Raw genomic sequence first — 14,123 nt, forward strand, 5'->3', positions numbered from 1 at the left:
CATTTTTTGATATGAGACGAACTCTGAAGTCGCACCCCACGGCCTCAGCTTGTCGAGAAAAACAGCCGTTGGACGTCAGAGTAATCTCGGACTAGTAAGGGATACATTTGTTTATTGTGATTTCATGTCAGTGAATATTCAGGTTGGAATCTGGATAAACATGCACTTGATAGATAAAAATGCATGATATTTAGATAAATCCTTAACAATTTCTAAAGATATTTTAGAGTACACGCAGCTTGACATTTAATTCACGTCTTCAGTGGAAAGCATTGCTACAGATTTACATAGCGCAATTTATTTACAGGTTCTGGTCTATTGTGCGACATATGGTGTAGGGGGTTATTTTTTAGGATGTATTGTATGTTTTGGCTTACATTTTACGGACATGGATATATATTCAAAGTCTTTGAATTTTGAATTAGCTTTTAGAACAAAACATACGTCTTTATTATATTTTGTCAGTTGGACAAACCGTTACAACATACAATATATTGATGATGTAGCGAGAAAACGATCGAAAACAATCAAGGTAAAGCACATTTCGGTTAAATATAATGACTATGTGCATTTGAGATCAATATAGTATTTTTTTTATAAGTGCAGTGCTTTGCATTTACGCAGTCTCATCGTTATTTCGTCTGGCTTGGTAGTTTTCAATTTTTAAGAGTTCATCACTACAAAAACCACAAAAAACATGGTACATTTACTACAAAATTCTTAGCTATGTATACATCTTATCCGTAAACATTTCACGAAATGCATAGCTAAAAAATATTAATACTAAGATGTTCAAGTTAAGAAATGATAAAAATATGAATAACCATAATTGTCTAGAACATTACAAAGTGTGCAGGTGTATGACCCTAAAAATCATGTTCTACAATTATCAATGAGGCCATTTTTAAAGTGATATTTTGAGTTTTTATCTTAATTTTTTCATAATTGTCAACGAACCAACCTTGATAAGAATTGCCTTTTAATAATATATAATGCTATGCTTAATACGATGCAATGATTCATTTCGAGTTTCCACTGCACAATGAATGCAATATTTACCCTTACTGCACACAGGCACTTAATGTGTTTTATTTTTTATCCTTTAGTTTGAAGATGAAACATGAAGTAGTCAAAGGAACCATAGGAAACCCCTCAGGAATTATATGCATAAACAGTTTGCCGTTCATATGCCTTCATGTCTTGATTTTGAGTTCATTTTGCACGAGCTCTGCAGGTATTTTGTTAATAGTTACAGCTAGAATGAACATCATCTCACCTGACAAATAAAAGGGAAATCTTAAGAGCAAAAAATGCACATTAAGTACGAAGTTTAATATAACTATTACGTTCAAAAAGATGTAGATAGTAAATTTAAAACATGTTTTCTTTTCTAAGTTTGTTTTATTATGTCGAGTATGATAATTTGACAGTTTATGTCCCTTTAAGTAAAAGGAGCGATATGTTTTGTTTTTATGAACGTATACGCAATACACTATTTTTCTGTTACATAGTATACAGTGTATGTAAAGTGCGGATCCTAAAATATCATTTTCACTGTATATGCCATATTTTTTTTTTTATGTAGAATGATAAATAAACAGACGATTTTTTATTTTTTTTTAAGAAAATTAAGAAAATGAGTTAAAATGTATATGTTTTGAAACAAATAACACTAGTAAGATATGTAAGAGATGCGAAAGGGGTTTTATCGCGCCTAAAGCCATCCAGCTGTGAAATATATACCGAAATAGGTGAATATTAAGTACATTTCACGAACAGATCGTGCAGGTGATTTAAAACTAGCAGGTAATACACTGGTGGTAAGCGGATGGTCGTAACTAAAAGTTACGACCATCTGAATATGGGAGACAACTCTAGGGATAAGTTTTTCTTTTCGATTTTCGTGCAGTAAAAGGTTCATTTGAGTCAAACTGCTTGTCTCATATACACATATCGTGAGTGCGTTGTTATTGAAACCAAATTTGACACATAACATTATTCCAATTTTCGTAAAATAGTCATTCAAAAATTCGAGCATGATGGTCGTAACTTTTAATTGTGATGGTCGTAATGTCAACTATAGTATTTTGAATGATGGTCGTAACCGACACAAGATGGTCGTAACTTTGAAAGATGACCGTAACTCAAGTATTAAGACGAACTTTTATCAAACTATTCTAAAAGCACTGTGCACATTAACCATGTTAATAGACTCAGTTGTTATATAAAGTTTACTACAATTTTTTTTATTTCATTTGTTACTCATTTGGTATGCAGAAATTAAGTTAAAGAATTATCAAACATACATTTTTGATATATTCCAAACGACGACGACCATCATTTAGGAGAAACAGTGAAAACTAATCAACTCGCATTAAGCCAAATAGTATGTTAGCGTTGAGTATTAATATATTTTTTACTGTACGTTAAGGCATAAAATTGTTGAATATTTGTTTTCAGTTTTTTTTTTATTTACGACTTTTTATTTACCTGCAATCATGTCGGCAGATGAAATTCTTGAACGTACAATTTTAACAATATTCTTTATTTTTTAATCAGCTATTGCAGTTTTTATAAACCATTGGCTTTCGAATATTCGGCTTTTGGTAATTCATGATTAATAAAAATCCACAAAGGCCTGGTGTTTTTAACGTGTTGTCTTTATTTTTTATCTATTGCATGACGATCTTGCGGTATATCGTTGATATTTGTTCTAAGTATTGGTTCGGAATAAAAACTTAATCCATGGTGTCCCAATGAACATTGTGTGAAACTAGAAAGTATGAGTCGAATAAGGTTGATATATATTTTACAATGCTAAACGCGTTGAATTTAAGAGTAAGATCAAATATTAGTAGTTTGTAGATAGGCTTGTAGCCAGGATAATATTACAAGGTAGAACTAAATGTACTGCGGCAAATATTACATACATATGCAGGTATATATTTTACAATGCTACACGCTTTGAATTTAAGAGTAAATATTAGTAGTTTGTAGCCAGCCTTGTAGCTAGGATAATATTACATTTGTACAAGGTAGAACTAAATGTACTGCAGCAACTATCACATACATATGCAGGTTGAAAATAATGTTTATGCTATATGTTTGTATTGTATGAATGTACTCAGATTTAAAAAACCAGCACGCTGAGTTGAAGCATAAAGTTCTATCTTTTAAATATTATAATGGCTACAAGCTATGTATGAATACTGTTTGCTGAAGTTCAAAAAATTACATTATCATCAGCATATAGTAAACAATGTAAATTGCTAACTTCTTTAATATTCTTTAGAAAGAAGTTTAAGGATCCATACCATGAAGGAATTTTTTACTCGTGTAGTAATTTTGACTCTAAATATGCCTCCTCTAGTAGTAGAAAGATAATCCCAAATTGTCAAGCCTGTGCCAGTATCTGATCATAGACTTTGCAATGTCAAAATACAAAGTGAATCTACCGAGTTAAGAAAGATTGGCAAAATGTGTTGCTCTTTTGGTAACACCAAGTAAATGTTTACAAAATTCAATGCGTAGTCTTTCTGAAAGAATCTTAGGATAAGCCTGATCTACATTTGTAGTCATAGATATTTTTTTTTTGAAAGGGTTGAAATATCCCCAAATTTTAGTACTATATAAGAGAATAGGTTTTATTGTATGCTCAAATACATGAAGGCTGATTTTAGACTTGGATTCAGTGACAGAAAGTCCTTGCGTAGTTTATGGTAGGCTTTTAACGCCTTATTATACAATTCTCTCTGAGCGGAGGAAAAAAGATCCAGATGCACTAAAAGTTATTCCTTAATATTTACAATGTTGAGCACAATCAATAAGTCTGTTATTAAAATAAAATCATGTTTGATATGTCTGCCTGTCTTGTTAAATACAAGCACCTTGGTTTTCATGGGATTAATTTTCAAACACCGATCTTAATCCATCAAGTTTACTTTGAAGTCTTTTTGCTGAAGTTGAAAAAATTACAATATCATCAGCATATATATAGTAAAGAATAGACTGGTCGTGAATTAACAACAGCTGGATCAGGGGAACTTTTAACACAATCAGGAAGTTCATTAATGAAAATTTTAAACACATTTGGACTCAAATTGTCTCCCTGTTTTACTCCAACTTTAGTTCTAAAGAGATCGCTTACCATATTCTGTAACTATATTCAATAGCTCAATAGCGTAAGTTTTATCCCTGGGAGAATAACAGTATCAAAAGCCTTCTGGAAATCAACAAAGCAGGCAAACACTCTACCTTCTTTTGTATTACAATACTTATCAATAATAGTTTTTAGAATGAACATATGGTCAGATGGTCGTTTTTTTTTTTGGTAAACCCAATTTGATATTTAAGAATTTACAAAGACGTGTATCAAGTATCTTATTAAAAAAAAGCTTCCCCAATGAATCAGTAATTGTAATTCCTCGATAGTTATTAAGATCGGATGCATCATTCCCTTTATGAATTGGGAACAAAAAAAACTGTGGTCCAGGGTTCATAGAAGTTTCCATAAGAAAGACAAAGATGTATAGCGGACAGCATGGTACCAATAGGCGTATTCAGAATTTTCTAAAACCACGGGTAATAATTATACCTGAACTTCGACATTGCACCTTATAATCAGCTTGACTATATACCAAATGACAATACCACTTCTCAAAATCCAGGCTAAGAATAAGACGTCTGTTCTTTACTTTAATTCGATTTTCGAATTCGCGGATATGGTCTAGTCTCGATAACGACCCCCATAACATTATTTTGATTCCTTACTTATGCTCTTTCGACTTAAAGTATCAATTTTAAATATTAGATTTTTCTTTTAAATTCCACCTAGTAGGTACATACTAGTTTTTTAAAAGTTTATCTTTTCAATACATGCAAAATATAAAGAAAATAAATCAGGATACTGTTATTTCATGTGATGTCAAATTTGTTAAAAACGCCTTTTCTTAATTCGTAACTAAAAATGATCAAAACCAGAGCTGTGTTTCTTGTTTTAAAATGAATTCTTCACTTTTGAGAAATTTATATTGTTATTAAACTTAACCGCTTAGTTGCCTCTTGGTTAATTTTATACATTATATTTAAAGTAACAGTGACTGGTCATTTCATTTTGTATCGGGTTTTTTTTCGATTCGTTCCAATATTTTTTCCTTTCGCACTTTACAGGTATCCCTCACTTCACCCCTTGTAGTTTTTATCATTTGGTGAAATCATGACAACTTCACAAATATATCATATAATATATTCATATAACTAAAGACACGTTTAAAACTCTTGACTTGTCTTATTCGGTCCTATTTAATAAAGAGTTACGACCATCACAATTTTAAGTTACGACCATCCTGATCATTTTTGTTTTTTTAGTTACGACCATCATGCTCGAATTATTGAATGATCATTTTACGAAAATTGGAATGTTTTGATGTATCAAATTTTGTTTCAATATCAACGCACTGACGATTAGTATATATGAGACAAGCGGTTTGACTGAAACATTTTTTTACTGCACGAACATCGGTAAAGAAAAATTTATCCCTGGAGTTGTCTCCCATTTTCGGATGTTAAAGTTACGACCATCCGCTTAACACCAGTGGTAATAGTACGGTGACCAAGTAAGGAAAAGTCGCTTATTTAAGAAATTTAATCGTCATTCGGACTATACGGCTGTAAATCACAGTATTGGTAGTTCCAAGGTTACACTTCACATTTTGACTTGTCGTCAAAAAATCGTACGGTGCAATTTTTGTAAAATGGGCTTTGAAGTTCGTTCCCTTACTTTAAAGAAAAAAATACTTTCAAAAGATTTTTGGCCTACATTCTAAAAGAACATTCGGGATATGCTTTTTGTTATTATATACATTGTTGTAACACATTATTTTAGCAATTTCAAACAAAGTTTAGCAAAATTAATCCGTTATTGAGGAGTTTTTGTAAAAATTGAATACTACGAATGTTTTGCATTTAATAGAGTACGTTTCAATTCATTTTCATCATTTATTTTTACGCAAAATGTAAAATAAACAACATTTATATGATATTTCAAACCTTTATTGAACAACACTTTCAAAATCATTTATCTCAGAAGCATTATTTCAACTTGTGCATTGAAACAAAATATACATTACAAATTGAAGATACAGGTTTTCCTCTTGAAATTCGACTTTAAAAAAAAATTGAACCGGACTTTTTAATCTTTAAATGATATTTTGTATCACAACGATTTTTCATTGCTAACATTTGTTCAATTCGATTTTTTTGGATAGTTTATGGTCCCATTTCGTGTTGGTTATCGTGTTTTTTTTATGTCTTTTTAAAAGATTTCATATTTTCGTATGTTTATTTGATATGGGTTTTTTTCTTTTTATACATTTCAAAAATTAAAAACCAAGTCTGAATATGGACATGTAGTTATCTGGAAAATGTTTGAATTAGGAAGTCCTTTACGATAAGGTTCTAGTAGTTAAACAAGGCAACACATGGCTTTTAATTTTGAAAACTATATCGTATGACAGAGAATAAGTACTGAATCAGTCACCTCCTTTACTGTAAAGAGTTAACGTTGCTTCTTAAGTTCTGTTGAAAGACTAAATGATGGAATCTGCCAGCAATGTGTTGTAGAGTATGGGTCGTTTGTTGAACCTGATTTGGTGAACCAATTCAATTCTGATGCCTCGTGTGCACTTTCCCTACCTTCCTTTGGCCCATCACTCACAACTTACACCAGTCTGAGAGGTGGTATGGCATTGCTTAAATGTATGCTAGCGCACACATTAGCAGACATATTTTTACCGCTACGACATGAAAAGCTCAATAAAGTTGTCTGTTGAAAAGGAAAGCCGCACAAAGAGTACACCTTCAACCAAAGTGTATCAGATTATTGAAGGGAGAAGGATACTGACTGGAAGAAGTTTCTTTCTGTTAAAGAAAACCAACAGGCTCTCCCTAATTTCTTTGGTAGTTTTTCTTTTTTAAAACTATGACAAATCCCCTATAATTCCACCTTATAGTGAGCTTTACTCAGCTGGAACGTTTGTAAATCCGAAATTGTCGAAGTTATTTCAGACAATAATGTAAATGACTGTTGTAACTTGCTTAGCACTCACCAAGGGCCAATACTCGTATGATAATTAATGCCTTATACTTTGACATGAAGTTAACAGAAAAGGGAAAGAGCGACAGAATAATCCTAAGGACCTCTGATACGGGTGTGATTGTTCTGTGTGTTCACTACTGCAAACAAATGACACATGCATGCGAGTTGTAGGCGCAGTTGGATGTGTACAGATTGCTAGTTTAGTCTTACATGAATGATTTATCAGTTGTTGGTGGCTTTGAACTAGCTGTCAGATAACTGCGAGTACTCTCATATCTGTTCCTAGTGTCTTTTTTGTTGTTTGGATGTACAAGTACCCGGCTACGTCCAATTGTATTTTTGTCCATCTGATGAATTAAGCCTTTTTCAACTGATTTTTATAGTTTGTTCTTATATTGTACTGTTATACCACTGTCCCAGGTTAGGGGGAATGTTTGGGATCCCGCTAATATGTTTAACCCCGCCACATTATTTATGTATGTGCCTGTCCCAAGTCAGGCGCCAGTAATTCAATGGTTGTCGTTTGTTTATGTGTTACATATTTGTTTTTCGTTCATTTTTTTTATATAAATGAGGCCGTTAGTTTTCTCGTTTGAATTTTTTTACAAAAGACTTGAAAGGACACACACGACTATTGTAGTTACAGAGTTTTGGGAGTACTGACAAAGATGAAGCCCTTGTTTGTGTAAGAATTTAGTTTCGAAGATGTATGATCTGAGGAATGATCTCTTTAAATCATTCCATCACGATATTAATAAAATTCGCGTCAAGCTTGCCACCAGTAAAAAAGTATGTTTAGTCAGGTTACCTCTCTGTGAAGCGGAAATTTTGACCGCATAAAACATTACTAAACCCCCTGTTTCGTCACCTTAAAAATACGGTTGGCGAAAATTAATTATTTCAATACACCCCGTTTATTTTAAAGGGCATATGTCAGCAGAATTCTTGCAGGATCTTTTGTGTTCATGTTAGGGAAAATCTTCATGTGAAAAGTGTTTGTTCACAACAAAACCTTACATGTACTGATCTTTGCTCCTTTCAAGGGTAAGAATTATGTAGAAATTCCTTGACAGATGAATCAGAAGATACTCCTGGATGAAATCTGTTTTCTGATCATTTTGGTTGGATTTGTTAATGTTCTTCGAGCTAATTAGTGGTTTTTGGTTGCAACGAATTACATGCATGAGCTTTTTCAAAATAAACATTCAGGATAGAAGGCTTTACTTGAAAACAACATTTATCTTTTATTGCTGAGGTTGAATGTCACCCGGCAAGGTAACTACTGTAACCCTAACGGAATTTGTATTGATCTTGTATAATAGAACACGTGTTGAAAAACGCCAATTTACAGAATTAACCGATTACTTAGTAATATGTTCCCTTTTTTTTTTTTTTTTTTTTACATTTTAGAGATAATTCATTTTCAATTAATTTGAAATTTAACACAAAATGCTGCTAATATCTTTCAATTGTTAAGATATAGAAAGAAAAAAAGAAAACAGTATGTTGATCTTTGACCTTAATTTATGCAAAACTGTTACCACATTTCTTTTTGACGACATCGATATTCCAAAAGTACTAATTTTTCCGAATCCAATGATATATGATATAGCCATAAAGTATGTTTGACGATTAAATTTTAAAAAATATTAGCTCTGGTCACCGTACTATAAGATGTTGTTGCAGAAAAATATTCATTTCAACACAATTATTAAAGTTGTATAACGTAGAATAGGTTTTGTCATTCAGTTTCTTCATATTGAATTAAATTCCAATATGATGCTTTCTTTATGCGAGTCATGTTTACTGTCAAATAATAATACTATACTTTTATTTCCACTGTAGAGCGATTCATTAGTATTGTATATGCGGTGCATTTTCACTATATGATTTTTTAAATCTATTAAAGTCTTAATTTACCTGACTTGCTCAAACAATAGATAAAGTGAGAGAAAGATTTGATAAAGTTTAACTTGCGGAGGAAAGTTTGATTTAACACTCTAATAAGTTCAATAGAAATAACATTTATTTCAAATGTATTCCATTTAATTTCTTATAAATCGTAGGGATCTTTATCCTTTGTTTTATTTATCCATTTCCATGACACTTCATCACTAATTACGTACATCTTGATATAGATTAAATCGTTGGTTTTCCCGTTTGAAAGGCTTTACACTGCGGTCCTTGATAACTTGCTGTTCGGTGTGAGCCAAGACTCCATGTTGAAGACCATATTTTGACCTATAATGGTATAGTTTTATAAATTGTGACTCGGATAGAGAGTTGTCTCATTGTCACATATCATATCTTTTTATATCTGTCTATGGCTCAAACCGAAACGGAATGGGATAAAAAGGGATAAAAAAAACCACACTACTTTTTTAATATATTTAAATGGGCTTAATATTTAATAGTGTTGTCAAATCGTACAGTTTTGCATAACCGGTTACTTGGATAGTCGTTCGACCGTTTTAGTTCATGTTTGAGAGCCTTACCTATAATACACTACAAATGTTCGTTTTCATAATACGATGAATTTAAAAAGAAAATAGAGAATGGAAATGGCCGGCAATATGTCAGAGAGACAACAACCCAACAAAGAGCAGATATACATGTTATAAGGATTGTCTATAAGGAATACTGGCGAAGTTTGACTTTTAATAATCCAATACCACCGTATATTCTATGGCGTTTGTAATATCTTCATATTGAATAACCTTTTTGATCTCGTCGAATTAAAATGATTCTTTCTCTGTCTTTTGATGTCTCAGAAAATAATGTGGGGTGTTTCAATTTGAAATCATTAAGCCAGTTGCATCAAGTATACATTAATTGCTTTCACCTTTATTTTACTTTATTTTATAAGTACAATTTTTTTAGTTGACATTTCGTTTAAAGTATGACAAAGCCTTGCACATTCAGATGTAGGTCTACGCAATATTAGATCAAAAGCCTTGCACATTCAGATGTAGGTCTAAGCAATAGTAGATCGAAAATAAAATAATGAAGTAAAATTAATCCTAAAATTTAATCGGATTACTGATTTAGGGTAACTGTTTAAATAAACATGTATACTACTCATGTTCACATTAAGATCTCGCCCCGAGCTGATAGTGTGAGCCAAAATTTGTTCCAGTGGAATTTATATCACAGAAAATATGTTCTGGGAGAACTTTTTTCACAAACAATTTCTATATAATTTGTTTTCTCTCTATAAAATAAGTTCCACACCTTACTGATATGTGATAAGAATTCAATAATAATTATAACCGTCACTGTTACGGCAATCATCCTTATCACACACATCTTTAAATAGACTGTCCTTGTGTAAATTAAAACGTAAGCTCCGCCCTATCAGTTGAAATAACATTGGTAATATATATTTGATGAAGAATGAATGAGGAGTTTGTATTTCAATTTGAAAATATCATAAATAATAAAGTCACCAATTAATTTGTTTCATTTGTTGCAAGTCCATTTATCACAAAAATCTACAATAAAAATTCCTCGCATCTTCGAAAATTCTACATCAGAAATGAATGCACTAATAGTGATAATTCATCGCATCTATAGTTAAAATGGATCGCTTTCAATAATCGATATGCTATATTATATTGCTTTTATAACACTTATTTGAACTGTAATGCTGTTTTTGTACACTAAAAAGAATATCACAATGAAAATATGTTGAAACTTGCCTTCAAATCAATTATTTTGGTATTTTCGAAACGTTAACAAATACAGTTTTCTCGTGATCCTTTATTCTACAACAGACATACTCGCATATGATAGTGAAAATGAACTAGCTGGATTCGCACTTTATGTACACTGGGATATGTATCTCCTGCTGTACAGGTATATAATGTTTTATTAGGGGGAAAAAATTAACACAGAAATTGATTCTTTATTGCACACATTGCTGTTTAAAACAAACTTGGTGTGTAGTATGGCGTCAAAAATACCTGTTAAATTTACCACTAAATATCCAGGGAGAAAATAAAATTCAGTAAAATTAATTATGAATAACATTAAATTAAATTAAATATCTAGATAAATAAAGTACTGTTAATAACAGCTGCAACATTAAGTTTATTATGAGATATACATAGTTACAAAATTTGTCAGTTTTTATACGGAAATAACCTTTTATTCGGACTGTTTTTATCATATTATCTCTTATGTATCAGAAACGAAATGGGGTATAATATTCATCACGTTTCTGTATTTATATCATGAATCCTCGAGCTAACTCCGAAATCCGATCAGTGACGTTTTTGGTTTTTTTCCTTCAGGCCTGGCAAACCATAGAATCTCAACCAAATAGTTAATCGAGTTTACTGGCACTTTCTGTTGAGCTTTTGTGTTACAAAATATAAAAAAAATATAGGTAGGGTAATTCTACTTTTCATCAATTTATGGTCAATCTGTTTATAAATGGTTAAATAGGAGAATATCATGTCATAGCTAACTGAACGAGAGCTTGACTCGTTCATTATCGGACCAATGTTATTTGAAATGACATCAGAATATTTTTTCTCCCATGCACAGGCAAGCTCAGTGAGTTTTGGACAAAATGACAATGAGTTCATCATTACGTAACGTACATATCAGTATATAAGTGTTCTTCTTTGGCAATTTAAGCATATAATACCAGTTCTTTTTATATTTCCTTACGATTTTCTGTCAAATTGAACTTCAACTAGCTAATTATCAATCAGAAACGACCTTCTATATAGTGTTTGTCATTATATAGCTTGTTTTCGTTTTGACATTAGTTATGTATGATCAAATGAGTACAAATATCCAAGTTTACTTAAATCCAAGTTTACTGAAATCCAAGAAAGGAAACTAAATCAAAGCTTAAAGTTCCAATCTAGATGACAACTAATATAAAGTCTAAATCGTAGAATAAAAGAAAAGTACTCAGTCTGTTATGAAATAGCACAATTAAAGAAAAAAGTTGCTTCACAATATAAAATAGCGTCCTTCTATCCAAATAGAATAACAAAGATGAGTTCTGCCACGTGTATCTCTTCTAAATAAGGAACAACCAATAAGTGTAGCACATGCAGATTCGAGCTTCTTTACACGAATAAACCACGCCTAAATAATATGTAAGCTAACAGAGGTCGTTAATACTAATCCGAATTAAGAAACTGAATGGGTCTATCAATTCTCACGCCCCGAATAATTGCCTCCATGACAAATATGTTATTGTCCCCGCAGATAAAGCTCCAAACAATATAATTTTGTGTGTAAATATCATTACATTAACTGCTTGATAAATGAATTAGGTATTGACAATTCACTTGGAAACTCAACATATACCCTCACGACACTTACCGAAGAGGGAATCTGGATAATCATAGGTCTGTTCTATGTTCCTTTGGAATTTCAACTGGATTTTCCATCACTGTATAGGATACATAAACTACATAAGTGTCCTTACAAACAACGGTATATTGTTGGGTCTTCCAAGTGCTCCACGAAACCTCTTTCTAAATTATCAACATCTGTTTTATCAGTAACCAAATAAAATTGAGAATGGAAATGGGGAATGTGTCAAAGAGACAACAACCCGACCATAGCAAAAAACAGCAGAAGGTCACGGACAGGTCTTCAATGAAGCGAGAAATTCCCGCATCCGGAGGCGTCCTTCAGCTGGCCCCTAAACAATTATATACTAGTTTAGTGATAATGAACGCCATACTAATTTCCAAATTGTACACGAGAGACTAAAATTAAAATAATACAAGACTAACAAAGGCCAGAGGCTCCTGACTTTGGACAGGCGCAAAAGTGCGGCGGGGTTAAACATGTTTATGAGATCTCAACCCTCCCCAATACCTCTCGCCAATGTAGAACAGTAAACGCATAACAATACGCCGAGCTCCAAAGTTATTGTGAAACTGCCTTTTTAAGAGGTTGCGTGAATCAGATGTGGATACTCAAAAATTCCAAAGATCTGTTAGAGTACGTACAATCTAAGGCACTCTCATCTTGCAATAGTATTAAAACATTTGACGTTTCTACACTTTACACAAGTATTCGCCATTCCAAACTAAAAGACAAATTGAAAGAGTTGGTATTACTGTGTTTCATTAAAAATAATGGCGAACGTAGATACAAGTATCTTGTCTTGGGGAGGGATAAATCCTACTTTGTAAAAAATCACTCTGATTCAAACCTAAAAATTCGCTGAAACTGACACTATGAAGATGCTTGATTTCTTGATTGACAACATATTCAGACTGTCGGAATTCCAATGGGAACCAATTGTACCCCCCTTCATGCCGACTTGTCTTCTCATTAAGTCTTATAGAAATGAAAAGGCTGATTATTGTTATATAAACATATCTGTGTTCTAATCTGAATAATTACTTATTAATGAGTTTTGTACATTTTTACATATCAATTATTTCAAAATATTTTTTCTTACATGTAATTGTTAAATACTTTATACTAGCTATATTTAGTTGAAAAAAAAATCTCAGAGTTAGAATAATTCTTTCTCAAATGTATACATTTGTACATGCATGTATTATAAGACTCAAACAAGTAAACTTATTTATTATTAAAAATATGTTTATATATATATGTTAAATGTATTGTATTTGTGTTTGATTACTGAATCCTCTATAAAATTCAGGCCAGTATCTTGTATTACCCAGTATTGCCCAGTATTACCCAGTAAAACCCAGTAAACCCCGGGTTTTCCCAGTATTTCCCACTGGGCTGGGCAATACTCATAAAACCCGGGTTTTTGCTAATCCTTTCTAAGTCTACCTCATATCTTGACTTACATCTAAAATTGAGGGTCGGATGGTAACAAATAAAGGCAACAGTAGTATACCGCTGTTCGAAACTCATAAATTGATAGAAAAAAAAAACAAATCCGGGTTACAAACTAAAACTGAGGGAAACGCATTAAATATAAGAGGAGAATAACAACACAACAATAAAATGTAACACACACAGAAACGAACTAAGCATTAGACGAAATACGATGAGAATAACAAATATAACA

The 14,123-nt window shown here is 32.1% G+C and overlaps 1 long non-coding RNA gene across 1 annotated transcript in view; it reads left to right on the forward strand.

Annotated features, from left to right (window-relative positions):
• The first annotated feature begins 1,110 nt into the window (after nucleotides 1-1,110).
• The window catches only part of LOC139514856 (uncharacterized), a 51,659-nt gene continuing 38,646 nt past the window's right edge, over nucleotides 1,111-14,123 (forward strand). The window contains exon 1 of the long non-coding RNA XR_011662731.1: nucleotides 1,111-1,234. This is a non-coding gene — a long non-coding RNA (uncharacterized lncRNA). The remainder of the gene's footprint in view (nucleotides 1,235-14,123) is intronic.

The sequence above is a fragment of the Mytilus edulis genome, chromosome 3 (assembly GCF_963676685.1).
Source record: "Mytilus edulis chromosome 3, xbMytEdul2.2, whole genome shotgun sequence".
NCBI lineage: Eukaryota > Metazoa > Mollusca > Bivalvia > Mytilida > Mytilidae > Mytilus > Mytilus edulis.